The sequence below is a fragment of the Malus sylvestris genome, chromosome 7 (genome assembly GCF_916048215.2).
Source record: "Malus sylvestris chromosome 7, drMalSylv7.2, whole genome shotgun sequence".
NCBI lineage: Eukaryota > Viridiplantae > Streptophyta > Magnoliopsida > Rosales > Rosaceae > Malus > Malus sylvestris.
The window spans coordinates 5,235,826-5,259,463 of NC_062266.1; the positions used below are offsets into that span (position 1 = coordinate 5,235,826).

Below are 23,638 nucleotides of genomic sequence, written 5' to 3' on the forward strand. Positions count from 1 at the left end.
TATGAATCAACGATCCGACCGTTGGATCGTCACCAAACCTTAATGCGTGATAGAACATAATATTTATGGATCATAGAAACTTACGGATCAGGAATCCAACGTACGAATCTTCCCTAATTGGATTTCCAAGTTTGTAAAATTAAATGTCGACCGCCACTTGAATTTGAAATTGGCGGAGATCCGATCGTCGGATTGTAATGAAATTTTAGTATGTGGTTCTAGAAACATAATGTGAACTTTGGGAAGTTACGGATCAAGAATCTAATAGGCAGATCTTCCGGTTTAGATTTCTAGGGTTGTGGACCCTACTCTCGACCATGATTGATGGTTGACTTTTTAGTCAACTAGCTTGAGTTCTTTTAGTGTGCTGTTGATCTTAGAGTGTGGTTGAGATGTTATGAAGCTTGATGGGCTCATCGTGATGACGTGTCTCCTTGATTGACGTGCACCTCGATTTACGCACTAATGACATTATATTGTTATATGCTTGTTTATTTTATGTGATTTAACGTGTGTATTGAAATGTTCATAAAATTGAGGGTTAGTAGAAGACCATGACCCTACTTGGTTAATCTGCGATAGAGGGTCACTAGTGGTCCCGCTTGGTTAATCCGCGATAAGGGACCATATTATTTATGGATCGTGTTTGGTTAATCCACAATGGGTGATCATTACCTAACAGTTCTGTAAATGTGACTCTGCTTGGCTAATCCGCGATAAAGGGTCACTACCTACTTAGTTATCTTGGTCCTGCTTGGTTAATCCGCATTAGGGGACCATATTTTCTATGGATCGTGCTTGGTTAATCAGTGATAGGCAATCCTTATATCTTGGTATGGCCATACACACACACACTTCGAGGTGATCACTACCTAGAGCTATATGATACAGTCCTACTTGGTATATCCGCGATGGGGTACTGTTAGGGGTGATCATGCTTGGTATATCCGCAATGGGTGATCACTACCTAGAGCTAGAATGTGGTCATGCTTGGTATATCCGCGATGGGGGACCATGTGTATTTAGGGGTGATACATGTCTGATTTTGTGAGTGACGAACTACGAATGGCTTGATCCCAAATGAGGGTACGTAGGCAGTCTAACGAGAAGGTTAGATGCAGCCATAAAGCTTACGAAAAATTATTATGAAATTTGGACCTTGAGTGGTCTTATTTCATGTCTTGGAGGCGGGGTATATTGGATGTTCGAGTATTAAATGACATCACGTGGCGATCCTGGGCGTAGGTCGGGATCAGGGTGTGACATCCTAAGAGTCCGTCATCACCAAGGTTTGCAGCCCAAGCATTTACAAGGTCATCATCAAGCACATCAGGATCTTCAGGTGCTGGTTTAGATTTGTACATAAGATCAGAAATTCCAGTAGCAACAGCTGGATCACTCAAAGCAGTTGATGCACTAATATTGTGCCGCGTGCGGTAGATGTCGATAAGTTTTCCACTGTCAAAAGATTATGAAGGGAAATCAAATAAGAAATGCAGATAGAAAAGAAGGTAAAACTGGTATTCAAAAGAAATCACACTCGCTGTCAAATGAAAAGAGTTTTAGTATGTGGGAATCATCTCATTAAAATTTAGAGTCAGACCGATGATTTTTGACACAGTCAATCCCTCATAAAAGTGCTTTGTAAGCACTAAGCAGTGATTAGTCGTAAATTACCCTCACTCTTGACTAATGCTCATACCAAATGAGACATGCTTAAAATCCTTAGACAAGGATCATAATAAACTTTTCTTCTATTTGCACCTCATAAGTACAGTGACAATTAGTTTAATAGTTACTTTGGACAATATTCTAACTGTATCACGCTTAATACTTTTTTTAAGATTTCCAGGAGGTTTTGGAATTTGGAGCAAATTTCCATGTTTACGTGTATAATATATTCTGATATTCCTACTAATATTTCCTTTAACATTTGGACTACAAATATTTGAAGTGGATCAAGACATTCTACTGTAAGCCAATGTTGCATACAAGTTAAATGCAAAATTTAACTACTATAGTTCCAATTCCACTTTCTAACACAAACCTTAAACCAGTAATTTCACTACTATATCATGCTTAATACTTTTTTTAAGATTTCCAGGAGGTTTTGGAATTTGGAGCAAATTTCCATGTTTACATGTATAATATATTCTGATATTCCTACTAATATTTCCTTTAACATTTGGACTACAAATATTTCCACCGACATCAAGATTTTCAACCTTTGTTATCTGGCGTGTCAGTTAGACACTAGGAGTAAGGTGAAGAACAAAAATTTCATGGAAATGAAAGAGGACATTGTAAAATTAGTGTTGTGTAGTGAATAGATAACATATTTGAGAAATTCTGGTTTTACCTATACAACAGAGAGAGAGAGTCTAATTAAAGCATTTGTGCAAAAGGCTGACATTCTTTTTCTGGACACTTGCTAAAGAACTAGAAAATTGCATCTCCACATTCCGGAATCAAGTTTTACACACAAAATAACAAAAACGCCTCACACCTCTTATTCTTTCAAATACAACAGATAAATATCTGACTTAACAAAAAATTACAACAGATAAATATATGTCAAATTAAAGACATAAGCACTATAAGTGAGTTTGTACCTTATTGGCCCCAATGACAGATACTTTGCTCTGGGGACGTAACAAAACAGCGAAACAAGATCAAGCAACTGTTCATGAGTTTCATATAGTTTCTTAAGTTCTGCATCTGTCCATTCCTTATTAGCATTGTCATGGCTGCGTATTTCCCTGATTACCCACACAACAAACTATTGTGAATACCAAAAAAAGAATGACGCATTTAAAAAAGAAATTTGTATCACTTAATTGATCAAATCATCTTGTGCTCTATACATTTCATCAAGAACATCTATCATGGGACTTATTAGAGCTCCAAGGCCTGTGCCACTTGCTCCTTGATCTTCCCCATTACTGAGATGCATCTCAGAAATCTGAGACTGCACTCCCCCATGTGCTAACGTATGTAAGAATTCGTAGATATGTAGCCTAAAAGGTTCACCAGACCTTATTGCCAAAGATGTAAGAGCTTGAGCAGCAATAATTCGAACCTAGAGAATCCCAAAGGAACAAACTACATATAAGACAATCAAATGAGTGGCTGGTGAGTTCACTGGTTAACAAATTTGTGTGCGCATATGTGTACATTCTATAGTATCTGGGTCCCCTTCCGAATAATGTAGAGGGTGAGGTCAAATGTTAACCACGGAAAATCAGTAAACTAGAGTTTTATAGGATACTCCTGGATTCCCACTATAGAACCACCAACAGGCAAAGTATAATAATTCTCTAACTACCACTACCATTGTCTAAATGCTTTAGAAACCATGCCTCAACAGAATATTGTAACCCTTAACCATGACTGCCAGACCCTGTTATCGCTCTAAGATAGAGTCAGTAACAAATGTCAACTGGGTGACACTGAGGTGGAAGTTAATACCTCCCAGCAGCCACTGAACGCGCATCTCTGAAGCCTAGTCAACGCCCCAGCCAGAGTAGGATTACGAGAACTGGCAGCAACAACCATTTTATCTGTATCTAGCATCATCAATGCAGTACCAGGAGGAATTGAGGATTCCCAAGCATATTAAGAAGCAGCATAGTTTGCATTTTCTCCTAGAAACCATACCTAACAGTACATTTGTTCAGCAATAAATAGAAAAGGATATGTACTACAGGTTATTTGACAGATGAATTAGAAGAGAAACAAATAAAGCATCTACTTATTGAAAAAAGATGCTTACAGCTGCTTGTACTAATCTCTGTAACGCCAGAGCTGACTTTGGATCAGACGCAGATACCCTGTCTACTGACGTAATGCCCAGCATTGACCCAGGTTGTGGTGGTGGTAAATGAAGAACTATGGTAACTGCTTCTAATGCTGTGTGTTTCCCATCAGGACCAGCTCCGACAAGACATGTATGGAATTGGAAAGTCAATCAATGACATCAGTCAAAATCACTGATACAAGTTGCAATCATCAATAGAGATTGTTTGTATGCGGTTTTTTGTTTTTTGAAAATAGTATAAGCAGAAGGTATACCATGGGATAAAGCCCATAGATATGCAAAATAACTAAATATAAAATGGAGTCAAACCATCAGAACTGCACCAATATCCTATATCCTCTACCTCATTTTGGTGGGATAATGTTTACCATATCATAAAACTGACGCAAGCCTATAAAAGTAATGTTAAAACAAAATGAAAAAGAAAAGGTAAGAACATATCATGATAACTCACTACGCACATAAGCAGCAGTGGAAAACATACGGCAATAAATTCTTTTACAAGAAACAGAGACTTCACTAAAAGAAATGCAAGAAAATAATACGATGTACAAGGCTCCCGCTTTACGCAAGGTCTGGGAGATTACCTTCCAAAGTAGTTGTAATACATCAGCATCAATTTTCCCTGGAACTTTAGTTGCAAAGATCCTTGCGATTTCAAGAAGAGTGACAGCCATATCTGGAGTTGCCTGACAAAACAAATGGTTTCGTCATTAGCTGTTATTGAATGTGTGATGTTCTGGTTTGGGATGGTGGTTTGGTTTTTGTTTTTCTATATTTTTTACTCAGTGGTTCGCTTCCTCAGCATCTCTGTACCAAAGTTCATTAATAGAGATTTCTACACATATGCACTTCCAAACAAATGACACACCATGAGGTACTTTCTTGTCCACTACATACCTTAAAATGAGCATGCAAAGTGAGTAAAATATCATTCAATAGTGTGGCTGTCCAAGCTGGATCAGAAAGCTCTGATGCAATAATAGATTCTAGTTGATCAAACGAATCGTGGGGACTTTGCATCCAGATGAGTGCCTTAATTACCATTGCTCGAACATAAACACACTCGCATGCTACAGTTGTCCGCACAACTTCCATCAATGAAGCTAACAAACTAGCAATTGTATCCTTGCCACCTACTCCTGCAGATACAGAAGAAGTTCTTCGAATGCCTATGTGGTGGGAAGGGAAACCACGAAACATAATTAGATCGCATTCCACTGTACTAACTATTCATCCTTTAAAAATATATAAAAGAACATGGCTAGTAAAAACACAAGCAAACAGTATAAGTCCTACATATTTCCCAAATACTTTGGGAGAAAGTACAGGCCTCATTTACATTTACCTACCTTGTTACAACATATCATGTGTTTTCTACCTATTTTACTCTAACATGGAAAATTCCAAAGAGGTCGCACTTGGTGCGATGGCAAGTGCCTTCGTCCATGAGCGGTAGGTCTCGGGTTCGAGACTTGGGAGCAGCCTCTCCATAAATGGAGGTAAGGCTAGCCGACATTTACCTCTCCCAGACCCTGCGTAAAGCAGGAGCCTTGTGCACTGGGTACGACCTTATGGAAAATTCCAACTTATGTTATGCTAGCCACAAAAAACTGAAATTAAATATGGCATATCGTTTTCCCAAAGAGATTAAAGAAAAACAAAATTGAGAGTGAAATTTTTGATAAAAAGTATCAAATATACACTGAAATGACTTTGCTACAAAAAAACACTCTAACCAGACGCATTTTACCTTCCTGATCTTGAAATGGAAAATAAAAATAAAAAACCTATATATTTATAAAGCAATGCATGTCCTGGAGAACCAGAATAATATAAAATCTTCACTCTGTGAAACATGTTGATTTAAAAATTCAATCATCAAACCTATGCCAGATAAACATCTGCAAAATTTTCATGCACGAACTGTTCTCAAGTATATTTGGTGCAAAATTCCCCATGATAAAAGTAACTAAAAACCAAGCATGACTTTGGCTTGAAACATATATGAAGTTAATATTCCATAAATTTATACACCAGACACGTGTAACTGCTGAATTAAGAGCATCCTTTTGTTTTACGTATAAGACGCATACTTTCATTACTAAAAAATAGTGCAATACAGGGGACAAGCTGTATGGCACAGAATGTTGGGCGGTGAAGCATCAACACGTACACAAAATGGGTGTAGCGGAGATGAGGATGCTTCGTTGGATGTGTGGGCACACGAGAAAGGATAAGATTAGGAATGAGGATATCCGGGGTAAAGTAGGAGTAGCCGAAATTGAAGGAAAGATGAGAGAAAATCGGTTACGGTGGTTTGGACATGTGCAAAGAAGACCTACTCACGCTCCGATTAGAAGATGCGACTATGGGACAGAGGTTCAGGGCCGAAGGGGTAGAGGAAGACCTAGGAAAACTTTGGAAGAGACTCTAAGAAAAGACTTAGAGTACTTGGATCTAACGAAGGACATGACACAGGACCGAGCACAATGGCGTTCTAAGATTCATATAGCCGATCCTACTCAGTGACTTGGATTTTCCAAGTCTCCAACCGAGAAGTTTTCCTCACTCGGAAAATTAAGGGAACACTACCCCAACCTACATGCTCCACTCAGAAAGCTTCAACATACAAGCTTCAACAAAAGAAAATTCAAAGAACTTAGCGAAGAAGGTTTTGGTGTATTTAACACAATACGTTGAAATGAAGGAAAACTTATTTATTGATATCCCCGATAAGCTACAAATATGTACATATACATGAGTCAAAATAAACAAACAAGATGGAGCCTTCACAAAGGTTGCTTAGGAGAAGTCTCAGCAGTCGGTAGAGCCCCAGAAAGAGAAGGCATCGAAGGGGGATCATTCGGAGCCTCAGTACTGGACAGAACCCTAGAAGGATGAGGCATCAGAGGTTGATCATTTGGAGCTTCATTACGCGGTACAGCCCCAGAAGACGAAGGCAATAAATGCCTTTGGAACAAACCCACAAATCTCTGATGATCAAGTAAAACCTGACCATCAGTTTCCTTCATCTGGTCAAGCTTCCTCTTCATGTTTGTAGCATAGTCATGTGCGAGCCGGTGCAACTGTTTATTCTCATGCTTGAGCCCTCTAATCTCCTGTTTGAGACTCATCACTTCGGCCGCCAATGATTCAACTTGGCGGGTTCGAGCAAATAGGCGTTGGGCCATATTAGACACAGAACTTGCACACTGAACACTGAGAGCCAGCGAATCCTTAACAGCTAACTCATCAGACCGTTTGGAAAGTAGTCTGTAATATTTGGGAGTGAGAAGGTTCCTGGCCACCACCGCAGCGGTCATATCATTCTTCATCACGGAATCCCCAACGGTAAGAGGACCAGTAGGGGAGACGAAGGATGGGCGCCATATGTTGTCTGGAGAAGGCGGGGCTGCCTCTTCAACAAGGTTCAAGTCAAAACGACGGTCGGAGGGGCCAGACATTTTCAAAGGTGTTGAAGAGAGAAGAGGTCGGACAAATCAAGATCTTAGAAGTGCAAGAATGGAGCTTCTACTGGTGGAGATTCAAGTGTGCTTTGGAACTTAATGCCAGCCCCTATAAAAAGCTGCACTCGACGGAGCTTCAGACATCGAAGAGGCGCCTGCTCAGAAATCGAAGAGGCGTTTGCTTTCTCAAAAGCTGGGCTGCTAAGAGACCACGAGGGTGATCTCATAAATCGAAGAGGTGTTTGCTTTCTCAAAAGTTGGGCTGCTCAAAGACCATGAAAGCCGATCTCAGAAATCGAAGAGGCGCTCGCTTTCTCAAAAGCTGGGCTCCTCAGAGACCACGAGGGCCGATCTCAGAAATCGAAGAGGCACCTACTTTTCCAGCCTTGTCAGCACCTGTCACACGCACACTCAGCTTTGCGGAAATTATGGGTATTCTGTCGAAGACTTCTGGGGAAGTAGAAAACACATGAATCTTACTGTCCAATCACCCACTTCCCACACGCAACAATAGCCATGGGTACCACAGATAACTTTGCCAAAGTTCTCTGCCAAAGTTGAGCACGTGAAGCTTGCAGCTCCCACTACATCGTTCTGACCAAGAAGGGTAAAAGAATAGCAAAGAAACAGCACTAACAAAGTTTAGACCCATAAATTTTGAAGGTCTAGCTACCATATTATTACCCACAAGGGTAAAGGAACAGTACCACTGCTGGATAATTGGAAAGTCCCTGTGTGTCAACCTCTGTGCCTCGTGGCAAGGTAGACTAGCAAACATGCCCAACCTTTACTCACATTCGAGAAAACACTCCCAATAAGATTGCTTGCTCCAAAATCGAAGAGGCACCGTCCTCCGAATCTCGAGAGCCAGACTCCCAACATGACTACTTTCTCAAAAATCGAAGAGAGGGAACAGTACCATTGCTGGATAATTGGAAAGTCCCTGTGTGTCGACCTCTGTGCTTCGTGGCAAGGTAGACTAGCAAACATGCCCAACCTTTACTCACATTCGAGAAAACACTTCCAACAAGATTGCTTGCTCCAAAATCGAAGAGGCACCGCCCTCCGAATCTCGAGAGCCAGACTCCCAACATGATTACTTTCTCAAAAATCGAAGAGACATTGCTCCCCGAATCTCGAGAGCCAGACCCCCAGCATGATTGCTTTCTCAAAAATCGAAGATGCATCGTTCTCCGAATCAATCGAAGAGGCGCTCGCTTTCTCAAAAGCTGGGCTGCTCAGAGATCACGAGGGCCGATCTCAGAAATCGAAGAGGCACCTACTTTTCTAGCCTTGTCAGCACCTGTCACACGCACACTCAGCTTTGCGGAAATTATGGGCATTCTGGTGAAGTCGAAAGCACATGAATCTTACTGTCCAATCACCCACTTCCCACACGCAACAATAGCTCATGGGTACCACAGATAACTTTGCCAAAGTCTCTGCCAAAGTTGAGCACATGAAGCTTGCAGCTCCCACTACATCGCTCTGACCAAGAAAGGTAAAAGAATAGCAAAGAAACAACACTAACAAAGTTTAGACACATAAATTTTGAAGGTCTAGCTACCATATTATTACCCACAAGGGTAAAGGAACAGTACCACTGCTGGATAATTGGAAAGTCCCTGTGTGTCAACCTCTGTGCCTCGTGGCAAGGTAGACTAGCAAACATGCCCAACCTTTACTCACATCCGAGAAAACACTCCCAACAAGATTGCTTACTAAAAAAAATCGAAGAGGCACCGCCCTCCGAATCTCGAGAGCCAGACTCCCAACATGATTACTTTCTCAAAAATCGAAGAGACACTGCTCCCCGAATCTCGAGAGCCAAACCCCCAGCATGATTGCTTTCTCAAAAATCAAAGAAGCATCGTTCTCCGAATCTCGAGAGCCAGATACCACATACCACTTTTTCAAAGTGCTCTGACAGAGTTAAAACATGTGAAGCTGGCAGCTCCCACTACCGTGCTATGACCAAGCAGGGTAAAGGAATAACATTACTACTTGTTGTTAGGGAGACTCCTATATATGTCGACCTCCATCCCCAACGGACAGGCAGACCTGCAAAAATGCTTAACCCTTCCTCATATCTGAGAGGGCACTCCCAACGAAGCCTTTCGAAATATTCAGCTTTCTTTCCCCCCGATAATACCTCTGCAAACAAGCTATACTAGAGCAAGAATATCTCATATCATCAGGGTTAAAAGCAAGAGTATCCCATATCATGCTTTTTCCCTGTCTTTTCCTTTGGCCTTGTTTTTACCTGCAAGACAAGGAGAAAGAGAGCAATCAGTCAGCACTTGAAATCAAGCTCCCAACCAGGAACTGACTGCCTGGAACCTCTTACCTGATTACTTACCTGGCATTGCTCTCGAGTACTCATCTTCAACATCTTATGTTTCCAGGGAAGATACCGCATCTGCTTGAGGAACAGATAGGGCAAGTGCGAAGGATACAAGGAAGCATGTGGAGACAAGCGTAACAGCACACGTGCCTATACATCCATTACTCTGTCAAAAGCAAAAGTATCCCATATCAGCAGGGTGGAACGTACTCTAGATTTGATGGACTTGTTTTGACCCTCAAATTCTTCAGTCGGCCTTATACTCTGGAGGAAACCAGAAAACCCTCCAGCTCAGTTCAAGAATAAGCCTGTGGAAAGTTACTTCTTCAAAAGCAAAAGTATCCCATATCATCTCTTCTCATTTTTCTTCTCTTTATCCTTCATGCTGCTGCAAGATGGGGAGAAGGTGAACAATCAGCCGGAGCTCTGATTACTTACCTTGTCTGTCACCTCTTTCAGCATATCCCCTAGCTCGGCGACTTGGGGGACTCCTACTACATGGTTTGTATCGCGCTTGACCAAGCCTGAAACTACAAGTAAGCTTCAAGTGAAATTGATACATTACCTTGTGCATCTCCACCAGTTAAAGATACCACCCCTGGATGGAGGAAGAGTACTTCCAGAGAAGCTGCCACATCTACCTATGAGACAGATAAGGCAAGTCAAGATGATACCACACTCCGATACTTAGAAGTTTCGTGATTACGAGATCATTCTCCCACAATATTTCCTAATGTCATTTGTACTCTAATGTCATTTGTACTAAATCATTCACTTGTACTCACTAAAGGAGAGCTTAAACCTATGTACTTGTGTAAACCCTTCACAATTAATGAGAACTCTTCTATTCCGTGGACGTAGCCAATCTGGGTGAACCACGTACATCTTGTGTTTGCTTTCCTATCTCTATCCATTTATATACTTATCCACACTAATGACCGGAGCAATCTAGCGAAGATCACAAAAAGCGACCGTTTTCGCTACCTAGGATCTATCTTGCAAGAGAACGGAGAATTAGATGGAGATCTCAACTATAGAATACGAGCTGGATGGATGAAGTGTAAGAGTGCATCCGGCGTGTTGTGTGACTGTCGTAGGCCACTGAAGCTCAAGGGAAAATTTTATAGGACGGCAATAAGGCCAGCGATGTTGTATGGCACAGAATGTTGGGCGGTGAAACATCAACACGTACACAAAATGGGTGTAGCGGAGATGAGGATGCTTCGTGGGATGTGTGGGCACACGAGAAGGGATAAGATTGAGAATGAGGATATCCGAGGTAAAGTAGGAGTAGCCAAAATTGAAGGAAAGATGAGAGAAAATCGGTTCCGGTGATTTGGACATGTGCAAAGAAGGCCGACTGACGCTCCGGTTCGAAGATGTGACTACGGGACAGAGGTTCAGGGCTGAAGGGGTAGAGGAAGACCTAGGAAAACTTTGGAAGAGACTCTAAGAAAAGGCTTAGAGTACTTGGATCTAACGGAGGACATGACACAAAACCGAGCGCAATGGCGTTCTAGGATTCATATAGCCGACCCCACTTAGTGGGAAAAGGCTTTGTTGTTGTTGTTGTTGTTGTTGTATAAAGGCACTCTAATGCCTATTACTCAAAGTCCATTGGGACAAAAGGAATACAAACATGCCCATATGTATATACACAAAATCATACATGCAAATTCTATATATATATATATATATATATATATATATATATATATATATATATATATATGTATATGTATATAAACCGTAACTAATGAGATATTTCCAGTGACTCACATCACTCATTGTATAGCTACATAATCTACACAGTTGATATCATCAATATTAATGATCATTGATCCTCTAAAATATTAGATGGAAGATGCTACTGAAGCTATTGACCAGTATCTAAAAGGTTACAACTTACAAGAGATCCTGTCAAAAGATAAAAAAGTTGAAAATTTACTTTCAGGATGCGCGGTTTCATTAATATTATAATCCTGCGAATCGAGAGACTCGGAAAATGTATTAACATGCACTGCTTCATCGATATCCTGTATTCCTATAGCAAATGCAGCAGCCCGACTCTTCCCCATCTCCTGCACAACTCTTGCTGCTGCATGGAGTACTGGCCTAGAGAAACTACGGAAAGAACTCTCCAACCTGTAAAAAACAGGAAGCACAAAATCAAGAGAATATAATTTATAAATTTTACAAAGAGAAAACTTTAGCAATACCACCTGAACTTTGCCCCATGTGACAGTTGACCAAAGGGAATTTTGTATTTTTAAATTTATATTATTTTTGCAACATTTTAAGTTCAACCAGATTCCTACATATGAAAATACGCTTCAAAAACTAACTCTTAACATCAATTTTCACCGGGTTATGATACCAAAAGGAGAGAGAGAGAGAGAGAGAGAGAGAGAGAGATCCTTAAACCTTCTCATTACAAGTTTGATAAGGGGTTGTGGTCGCCTTGTCTTGTGAGATTTATCTTTTGAGGAACCCTTCCCAGAAGGTGCTTCTGGAAACTTGAGAATCTCCCTAGTCAATCGGTACCACCCAGTACCCCGGTCTTCGGCCCTACATATTGAAAAGTTAAGCAAATAGAAATTAGAACCAAGTAAATGAAGAAAATTATATCCGGGAGAATATGTGGGTCGAACACTGAGTTATACAACAATCTACCATCTAATTACGACCTTGTGCTGACAAAAGGGATGCAATCAATATAAAAGGAAGGCTTATAATACACCTCTCTGCACTCTCATGTTTTCCCAATATACATAAAATTGCCTCAAAACAGACTCTTTCGCTGGGATCCAGGAGGAGTTGATAAAGCACAGAATTGAACTGAGATTTAATATCGGGCCTCTCTGTAGACACATTTAAAAACAAACAAATAACTTACAAGGAAACAGATAAATTAAACACACACAGAGAGAGAGAGAGAGAGAGAGAGAGAGAAGAAGAAGAAGAAGAAGAATTCATCGTATAGACTTACCATCCAAGGCTCGTGCTCTAGAAATTGTATAGCACAACCTCGCTAGAGCAACTCTAGCAAGAACATCATGCAAATGGAGGACATCCTGCAAAGCTCCTGATACATAGAACAAACCAAGGCACCACAAAATGCAGTAAGAACAAACAATTTGAGCATATTAAGATACAAACAAACTTTACAATTTGACAATTTGACATTTCAACATGAAAAAAGAAATCTAAAACGGCATTGAACCAGATGAGACCAAACTCATTTCATTCACAAAACTCATTGCAAAACCATATCTTGTAAACGAACATGTCTTTATTTTCTTTGCCTTCCTACAAATAGAATGAACAATTTCTAAAGGAGCCAGGCAAACAAAAAAAATTAAAAATGTTCTTTTTTTTTTGTCAACAAATTTGAAATGTTCTCGTCACCTATATTAGCTAAGCCCGAGTTAAAATGATTGGCTAGAAAGCCTGTCTGAACCTAAAGCCATTTTCTTTTTCCACGGTAAAAATTGGATCCTTTGTTATCTTTTCTTTTTCTCAGATTAAGAAACAAATATTGGGAAACATACCTCCAGGCTCTGCATGTTTCTCTGCACAAAGTAATGAATTGAAAAGTATTAGAAGCATAAAGATATGAAACTTAGTTTCACACACAATAAGAAAGCGGAAGCTTTAAAAAGGTTAAATTAATCAAATCACCTAAGCCCATTGCAACCGCATAAGGATCTTTTGTAGATAGCTCAGATAAAATTTCCAATGCATGCCGTACAGCAACTGGATCGGCAAATGAAACCCTGAAGTGTAACATAAACTTATTTGACTTAGAGAACCAATTTCACAACAGAGGTACAGTTTCTAAAGATATCCCACCAATCATTGAGAAGTAATACGAATTAAGTAAGTGTTGAAAGTTTAAGGATACGTAAAAATAGATTCAAAGCTTAAAAAGGACATGAGAAAAACAGAACGAATCAGTTGAAAATATTTCATCGAAAAAAAACTTCTCCAACTAAAACTCAACCTCATGCAAGTAAAAATACATATATGGCAGAAGAAAATATCGGAAACAAATGGATATGTGCCACATGCAATTGTCGAAATTGTATAAGAAAATTGATATGGAAAAATATTCCCAAGCAACATCTCTATGCAATGAAAAGTTGACTCCCAGAATGAAGGAAAACACACCCTTGGGCAGCACGATACAGAAATGCCTGGTTTCCTGGATCCAACAGAAGTCTCCTCAAAGCACTTAGGGCAGCATATTGCAAGTTACTCCGGATGATGAACTGAAGTTGAAAATGAAAATTAAAGAATGTATATAAAACATGGATTAACTAAAGCATACGTAATCAGCTCGGTTGGGATAAGGAACAAGAAAAAATGCAGGTGCATAGTAGAAGAATTTTTTTAGAAATTGTAATAGGTTTTTGTAACCAAAAAAAAAGAGGAGAGATGTTTGAATAAGTCAGGTTCTGAGCATCCTTATGGGCACCACAGGCTTTGGGCACCCCCACCCCCACCCCCCAGGTTTTACGTAAGCATACAGATTCAAACATCCACTTTCTCCAAATTCCAACAAATCCAAAACCCTAATTCACGTGATCATGTGGCCTCTCAAAATCTATCTTAAACACCAGTGACCAGCCAAACTATCTTCTTCTTCCTAACTTCCTCCACTTCATTTGCAATTAGAACGGCATCCAAAATCTGTCTTCCATGGAAAAAAGCCCCTTCCCCAATATTAAATCTTGTAAATAACTCACAGAAAAATTTAAGAAAAACTACATGACCCACTAATGATAGGTACGCGTTAGCATTAAGGTGTGTACCCAGTTCTCAATCATAAGAAAAAAACACTTGTACCACATGTAGGGGAACCCGCCATTAAATACAATTCCAGGCCTTCCTTCCAGCATAAAAATTAAAAATAAAAACCTTTGAGTAGATGTACTTTACCTCTTTATCACCACCTTTAGTCCCAAACATACCTTTCTTGCGTTTTTGTGGGCCATCAGCAACCTAGAAATTAAAATGCGGAAAAGAGAAGACATTTGAAGAATTGAAGAATATCTCCATGAAACCAGTAAAAAAAACATTATATAGAGCCATTATCTGTCTGATATTGATTCAAAGAGAGAGTTTAGAAAAGGATCAATATCTTGCAAAATATTCTCTTTAGCAAAATGTTGTCTGCACTGAACAATATATGTTACTGTTGGAAGATAAATTTAATCCCAAGCTGTATCGATATGCAAGTGATATATTGCATGGATTGACAACATCTAATGCTGCTGGTAGCATTGATCCATAGGCATTCACAACCAGAACTGCATTCTTACAATAAACAAAAATGCAAGCACTCTCAATCTCCTTTTGATATCCAAATCCATCCGTAAAACTATACAAGGTGTTCAAAGCCCCACAACCACATTTAGATATTTGGATTCCCCCAAGGCACATACACAGGCAAATATATTAGCTGCCGCAATAACAGAGCTTCATAAAGCTTAGAGTTCCCCCTTACATCTCATAATTTTGTATGTCTTTATTTGGTTAGAAGGTTACCGTCACTCTATACCAAAATTACTCTTTTGTACCATCAAGAACCCAATTCTAAGATGATTCAGACATAGCCCTATTGTAAGAAATAAATGAGTTTATATGAGATAACCCAAACTCATACCTTATCAAGAACGCCAAACACTATTTCGTACAATTTGGACACTATTTCAGAATTGGTTGAAGAAGCATATGTAAGAGCCTTCAAAGCTTGCGGTCTTCGCGCATGAACTTCAACAAAAAATAATCTACGTCAATAAACATGACCTATATCTCCACTCTTAAAAACACACCCCGGATGATGCAATTACTTTGTCCCTGTTTAAGAATATCTCCCCTAATTCTCTTATGTGACATTAAGTTAATATTAAAAAGCAATGAAATAGTGAGACTATTAATCAGTCACATTAAATTAACATTAAAAAAGAAAAGAAAAAGTACTACTTTCTACTCAAAATTCAAATGCATAAATACTTCTATCAAACCCTCACCTACAAGTAATGTGACAGCAGATAAGAAAATTTTCAAATTTATCAACCATAGAATACAAGCTGGATGGATGAAGTGGAAGAGTGCATCCGGCGTGTTGTGTGACCGCCGTATGCCACTGAAGCTCAAGGGAAAATTTTATAGGACGGCAATAAGGCCGGCGATGCTGTATGGCACAGAATGTTGGGCGGTGAAACATCAACACGTACACAAAATGGGTGTAGCGGAGATGAGGATGCTTCGTTGGATGTGTGGGCACACGAGAAAGGATAAGATTAGGAATGAGGATATCCGGGGTAAAGTAGGAGTAGCCGAAATTGAAGGAAAGATGAGAGAAAATCGGTTACGGTGGTTTGGACATGTGCAAAGAAGGCCTACTGACGCTCCGATTAGAAGATGCGACTATGGGACAGAGGTTCAGGGCCGAAGGGGTAGAGGAAGACCTAGGAAAACTTTGGAAGAGACTCTAAGAAAAGACTTAGAGTACTTGGATCTAACGAAGGACATGACACAGGATCGAGCACAATGGCGTTCTAAGATTCATATAGCCGATCCCACTCAGTGACTTGGATTTTCCAAGTCTCCAACCGAGAAGTTTTCCTCACTCGGGAAATTAAGGGAACACTACCCCAACCTACATGCTCCACTCTGAAAGCTTCAACATACAAGCTTCAACAAAAGAAAATTCAAAGAACTTAGCGAAGAAGGCTTTGGTGTATTTAACACAATACGTTGAAATGAAGGAAAGCTTATTTATTGATATCCCCGATAAGCTACAAATATGTACATATACATGAGTCAAAATAAACACACAAGAGGGAGCCTTCACAAAGGTTGCTTAGGAGAAGTCTCAGCAGTCGGTAGAGCCCCAGAAAGAGAAGGCACCGGAGGGGGATCATTTGGAGCCTCAGTACTGGACAGAACCCTAGAAGGATGAGGCATCAGAGGCTGATCATTTGGAGCTTCATTACGCGGTACAGCCCCAGAAGACGAAGGCAATAAATGCCTTTGGAACAAACCCACAAATCTCTGATGATCAAGTAAAACCTGACCATCAGTTTCCTTCATCTGGTCAAGCTTCCTCTTCATGTTTGTAGCATAGTCATGTGCGAGCCGGTGCAACTGTTTATTCTCATGCTTGAGCCCTCTAATCTCCTGTTTGAGACTCATCACTTCAGCCGCCAATGATTCAACTTGGCGGGTTCGAGCAAATAGGCGTTGGGCCATATTAGACACAGAACCTGCACACTGAACACTGAGAGCCAGCGAATCCTTAACAGCTAACTCATCAGACCGTTTGGAAAGTAGTCTGTTATCTTTGGGAGTGAGAAGGTTCCTGGCCACCACCGCAGCGGTCATATCATTCTTCATCACGGAATCCCCAACGGTAAGAGGACCAGTAGGGGAGACGAAGGATGGGCGCCATATGTTGTCTGGAGAAGGCGGGGCTGCCTCTTCAACAAGGTTCAAGTCAAAACGACGGTCGGAGGGGCCAGACATTTTCAAAGGTGTTGAAGAGAGAAGAGGTCGGACAAATCAAGATCTTAGAAGTGCAAGAATGAAGCTTCTACTGGTGGAGATTCAAGTGTGCTTTGGAACTTAATGCCAGCCCCTATAAAAATCTGCACTCGACGGAGCTTCAGAAATCGAAGAGGCGCCTGCTCAGAAATCGAAGAGGCGTTTGCTTTCTCAAAAGCTGGGCTGCTTAGAGATCACGAGGGTTGATCTCAGAAATCAAAGAGGCGTTTGATTTCTCAAAAGTTGGGCTGCTCAAAGACCACGAAGGCCGATCTCAGAAATTGAAGATGCGCTCGCTTTCTCAAAAGCTGGGCTCCCCAGAGACCACGAGGGCCGCTCTCAGAAATCGAAGAGGCACCTACTTTTCCAGCCTTGTCAGCACCTGTCACACCCACACTCAGCTTTGCGGAAATTATGGGCATTCTGTCAAAGACTTATGGGGAAGTAGAAAACACATGAACCTTACTATTCAATCACCCACTTCCCACACGCAACAATAGCTCATGGGTACCATAGATAACTTTACCAAAGTTCTCTGCCAAAGTTGAGCACGTGAAGCTTGCAGCTCCCACTACATCGCTCTGACCAAGAAGGGTAAAAGAATAGCAAAGAAACAGCACTAACAAAGTTTAGACCCATAAATTTTAAAGGTCTAGCTACCATATTATTACCCACAAGGGTAAAGGAACAGTACTTCTGCTGGATAATTGGAAAGTCCTTGTGTGTCAACCTCTGTGCTTCGCGGCAAGGTAGACTAGCAAACATGCCCAACCTTTACTCACATTCGAGAAAACACTCCCAATAAGATTGCTTGCTCCAAAATCGAAGAGGCACCGTCCTCCGAATCTCGAGAGCCAGACTCCCAACATGACTACTTTCTTAAAAATCGAAGAGAGGGTAAAGGAACAGTATCATTGCTGGATAATTGGAAAGTCCCTGTGTGTCAACCTCTGTGCTTCGTGGCAAGGTAGACTAGCAAACATGCCCAACCTTTACTCACATTCCAGAAAACACTCCCAACAAGATTGCTTGCTCCAAAATCGAAGAGGCACGCCAGACCCTCAGCATGATTGCTTTCTCAAAAATCGATGAGGCATCGTTCTCCGAATCAATCGAAGAGGCGCTCGCTTTCTCAAAAGCTGGGCTGCTCAGAGACCACGAGGGCCGATGTCAGAAATCGAAGAGGCACCTACTTTTCTAGCCTTGTCAGCACCTGTCACACGCACACTCAGCTTTGCAGAAATTATGGGCATTCTGTCGAAGACTTCTGGTGAAGTAGAAAGCACATGAATCTTACTGTTCAATCACCCACTTCCCACACGCAACAATAGCTCATGGGTACCACAGATAACTTTGTCAAAGTTCTCTGCCAAAGTTGAGCACGTGAAGCTTGCAGCTCCCACTACATCGTTCTGACCAAGAAAGGTAAAAGAATAGCAAAGAAACAGCACTAACAAAAGTTTAGACACATAAATTTTGAAGGTCTAGCTACCATATTATTACCCACAAGGGTAAAGGAACAGTACCACTGCTGGATAATTGGAAAGTCCCTGTGTGTCAACCTCTGTGCTTCGTGGCAAGGTAGACTAGCAAACATGCCCAACCTTTACTCACATTCGAGAAAACACTCCCAACAAGATTGCTTGCTCCAAAATCGAAGAGGCACCGTCCTCCGAATCTCGAGAGCCAGACTCCCAACATGACTACTTTCTCAAAATCGAAGAGAGGGTAAAGGAACAGTACCATTGCTGGATAATTGGAAAGTCCCTGTGTGTCAACCTTTGTGCTTCGTGGCAAGGTAGACTAGCAAATATGCCCAACCTTTACTCACATTTGAGACAACACTCCCAACAAGATTGTTTGCTCCAAAATCGAAGAGGCACCGCCCTCCGAATCTCGAGAGCCAGACTCCCAACATGATTACTTCCTCAAAAATCGAAGAGACACTGCTCTCCGAATCTCGAGAGTCAGACCCCCAGCATGATTGCTTTCTCAAAAATCGAAGAGGCATCGTTCTCCGAATCTCGAGAGCCAGATACCACAGACCACCTTTTTAAAGTGCTCTGACAGAGTTAAAACATGTGAAACTGGCAGCTCCCACTACCGTGCTATGACCAAGCAGGGTAAAGGAATAGCATTACTACTTGTTGTTAGGGAGACTCCTATATATGTCGACCTCAATCCCCAACGGACAGGCAAACCTGCAAAAATGCTCAACCCTTCATCATATCTAAGAGGGCACTCCCAACGAAGCCTTTCGAAATATTCAGTTTTCTTTCCCCCCGATAATACCTCTGCAAACAAGCTTTACTAGAGCAAGAATATCTCATATCATCAGGGTTAAAAGCAAGAGTATCCCATATCATACTTTTTCCCTGTCTTTTCTTTTGGCCTTGTTTTTACCTGCAAGACAAGGAGAAAGAGAGCAATCAGTCAGCACTTGGAATCAAGCTTCCAGCCAGGAACTGACTGCCTGGAACCCCTTACCTGATTACTTACCTGGCATTGCTCTCGAGTACTCATCTTCAACATCTTATGTTTCCAGGGAAGATTCCGCATCTGCTTGAGGAACAGATAGGGCAAGTGCGAAGGATACAAGGAAGCATGTGGAGACAAGCGTAACAGCACACGTGCCGATACATCCATTACTCTGTCAAAAGCAAAAGTATCCTATATCAGCAGGGTGGAACGTACTCTAGATTTGATGGACTTGTTTTGACCCTCAAATTCTTCAGTCGGCCTTATACTCTGGAGGAAACCAGAAAACCCTCCAGCTCAGTTCAAGAATAAGCCTGTGGAAAGTTACTTCTTCAAAAGCAAAAGTATCTCATATCATCGCTTCTCATTTTTCTTCTCTTTATCCTTCATGCTGCTGCAAGATGGGGAGAAGGTGAACAATCAGTCGGAGCTCTGATTGCTTACCTTGTCTGTCACCTCTTTCAGCAGACCCCTAGCTCCGCGACTTGGGGGACTCCTACTACATGGTTTGTATCGCGCTTGACCAAGCCTGAAACTACAAGTAAGCTTCAAGTGAAATTGATACATTACCTTGTGCATCTCCACCAGTTAAAGATACCACCCCTGGATGGAGGAAGAGTACTTCCAGAGAAGATGCCACATCTACCTATGAGACAGATAAGGCAAGTCAAGACGACACCACACTCCGATACTTAGAAGTTTCGTGATTACGAGATCATTCTCCCACAATATTTTCTAATGTCATTTGTACTAAATCATTCACTTGTACTCACTAAAGGAGAGCTTGAACCTATGTACTTGTGTAAACCCTGCACAATTAATGAGAACTCTTCTATTCCGTGGACGTAGCCAATCTGGGTGAACCACGTACATCTTGTGTTTGATTTCCTATCTCTATCCATTTATATACTTATCCACACTAATAACCGGAGCAATCTAGCGAAGATCACAAAAAGCGACCGTTTTCGCTACCTAGGATCTATCTTGCAAGAGAACGGAGAATTAGATGGAGATCTCAACCATAGAATACGAGCTGGATGGAAAGAGTGCATCCGGCGTGTTGTGTGACCGTCGTAGGCCACTGAAGCTCAAGGGAAAATTTTATAGGACGACAATAAGGCCAGCGATGTTGTATAGCACAGAATGTTGGGTGGTGAAGCATCAACACGTACACAAAATGGGTGTAGCGGAGATGAGGATGCTTCGTGGGATGTGTGGGCACACGAGAAAGGATAAGATTGGGAATGAGGATATCCGAGGTAAAGTAGGAGTAGCCGAAATTGTAGGAAAGATGAGAGAAAATCGGCTCCGGTGATTTGGACATGTGCAAAGAAGGCCGACTGACGCTCCGGTTCGAAGATGTGACTACGGGACAGAGGTCCAGGGCCGAAGGGGTAGAGGAAGACCTAGGAAAACTTTGGAAGAGACTCTAAGAAAAGACTTAGAGTACTTGGATCTAACGGAGGACATGACACAAAACCGAGCGCAATGGCGTTCTAGGATTCATATAGCCGACCCCACTTAGTGGGAAAAGGCTTTGTTGTTGTTGTTGTTGTTTGTATTTGTAAAACCCACTATCTACAACTACAATGTGAGAATACTGAAGCTGCCATCACATAGTTTCATAATTAAGTAAAATCAACAACACTCGTAAAACCGTAATTACAAAGAAAGCACTCGACCACCAGGAAGCTGCAATTCCTACCTGTTATTCTTAAACAATTGAAAAAGAAGACTATACTAAGACTAACAGAATAGCTTAATGGAATAAGCAGAACACTAGATAAGATCTCTCAGAAGTCTGGCTAAAAACTTCACCTACCATCTCTAGCACTATAACAAAAGGAACATTAATCAAACCATCATATGACATATTCTAAACTATCATATAAAAGATTTCCATTTAAATGGCACATTTTACATACTTATCCACTAACTTCTGTGCATATAGTTTAATAGAGTTTCTTTCTTTCAAAAAAGAAAAAGACAAGAAATAGTTTAGAAGACCTAGCTCAAAACCCCTCAGAATTTAAAGGTTAGTTAACCAAGTCCATTTCACGCCACGTTCAAAGACCATATAGACTTAAAATAGATAAAGTGTGTCCTTAGTATCTGCTGGAATATAGAACTTTGTGCATTGCGTTCTCTTAATAGACAGCATACTACTCTAAGTTACTCCGAAAATGGAAACCATGAAATGCAGTGATAAAAAGAAGCCTATTAAACTACGAGAAACTCTGAAAAATACTTTACATTCTGCATTAGCATTTGAAGCCTCTGTTGTAAGCTGATTCACTATTATTGGTACAACATCAGCTCTAGTAACTCCTCCAACAGCATCAATGTCAGCTAGGGCATCCCAGTTTGGAGTTGGGATCCCACCACCAGTGCTGACACCTTGTGCACCAGTATCTGATAAAATTCTGGCCAAGTAATAATAGACATATCGCAGAACACTAATTTTATTTTCTCTAAGGTTAAACACTAGCTAAAATTTTCTAGAAAATCCAATTTAAGTTTTATTTTATATACATATTTTTTTAGGGTAAAAGACTGTTTACTACCCTCATGTTTCATGGTTTTCAACATTTAGTACATCAAGTTTTTTCCTCATGTTTCATGGTTTTCAACATTTAGTACATCAAGTTTTTTTCGTCTCAGAGTCATACCTAAAGTGTAAATTTTGGGACAGTCTCATACGTCAGCCACGCTTCTTCTTCTTCTTCTTCTTCTTCTTCTTCTTCTTCTTCTTCTTCTTCCTCCTCCACCGACTGCAACTTTTTTTTTTTTTCTTCCTCCTTCTCCTTCCTCCTTCCTCCTTCTTCCTTCCCCTTCTTCTCCTTCTTCCTTCTTCCTTCTCCCTTCTCCCTTCCCCTTCTTCTCCTTCTTCCTTCTTCTTCCTTCTCCCTTCTCCTTCTCCTTCCTCCGAATCTGGGGAATTTTTTTTTTTTTTTTTTTTTTTTCTTCTTCCTCCTTCTTCCTCCTTCTTCCTTCTTCCTTCTCCTTCCTCCTTCTTCCTCCTTCCTCCTTCTTCCTCCGAATCTTTCTTTTTTCTTTTTTCTTTTTTCTTCTCCTTCTCCTTCTCCTTCTCCTTCTTCTTCTTCCTCCAAATCTGGGGAAGTTTTTTTTATTTTTTTTTCTCCTTCTTCCTCCTTCTTTCTCCTTCTTCCTCTTCCTTCCTCTTCATCTTCTTCTTCTTCTTCTTCTTCTTCCTCCGAATCTGCCCAGATTCGGCTTTTTTTTTTTTTTTTCTTCTTCTTCTTCTTCTTCCTCCGACTGCAACTTTTTTTTTTTTTTGTTCTTTCTTCTTCTTCCTCCTTCTTCCTCCTTCTTCTTCCTTCTTCTTCTCCTTCTTTCTTCCTCCTTCTTCCTTCCCCTTCTTCTCCTTCTTCCTTCTTCTTCATCTTCCTCAAAAAAAAAAAAAAAAAACCTTCATCTTCCCCAGATTCGGAGGAAGAAGAAGGAAGAAGGGGAAGGAAGAAGGAAGGAGGAAGGAGAAGAAGAAGGAAGAAAAAAAATCGAATCTGGGCAGATTCGAAGGAAGAAGAAGAAGAAGAAGAGGAAGGAAGAAGGAGGAAGGAGAAGGAGGAAGGAGGAGGAAGGAGGAGGAAGAAGGAAAAAAAAAAAAAAAAAAAAAACTTCCCCAAATTCGGAGGAAGAAGAAGGAGAAGGAGAAGGGAGAAGGAAGAAGAAGGAAGAAGGAGAAGAAGGGGAAGGAAGAAGGAGGAAGGAAGGAGGAAGAAAAAAAAAAAACGTCGCTGACACGTGGCGCCCAGTCATTGTCCACATGGGCACCACGTCACAATTAACGGCACATTTAACAGTTTGACTAACGGATGTATGAGACTGTCCCAAAATTACGCTTTAGGTATGACTCTGAGACAAAAAAACTTGATGTACTAAATGTTGAAAACCACGAAACATGAGGGTAGTAAACAGTCTTTTACCCTATTTTTTATTAACCGATCCCTTTCAAAA

At 40.8% G+C, this 23,638-nt stretch overlaps 1 long non-coding RNA gene and 1 pseudogene across 1 annotated transcript; both read right to left on the minus strand.

Annotated features, from left to right (window-relative positions):
- Positions 1-23,638, minus strand: part of LOC126629063 (uncharacterized) — a 38,351-nt pseudogene that overhangs the window by 13,749 nt on the left and 964 nt on the right.
- LOC126630793 (uncharacterized) lies at positions 7,110-11,218 on the minus strand. The gene is made up of 3 exons (XR_007626110.1): positions 9,031-11,218; positions 8,243-8,566; positions 7,110-8,030 (listed from the first exon to the last, which is right to left on the minus strand). It is a non-coding gene; the product is annotated as an uncharacterized LOC126630793 (long non-coding RNA).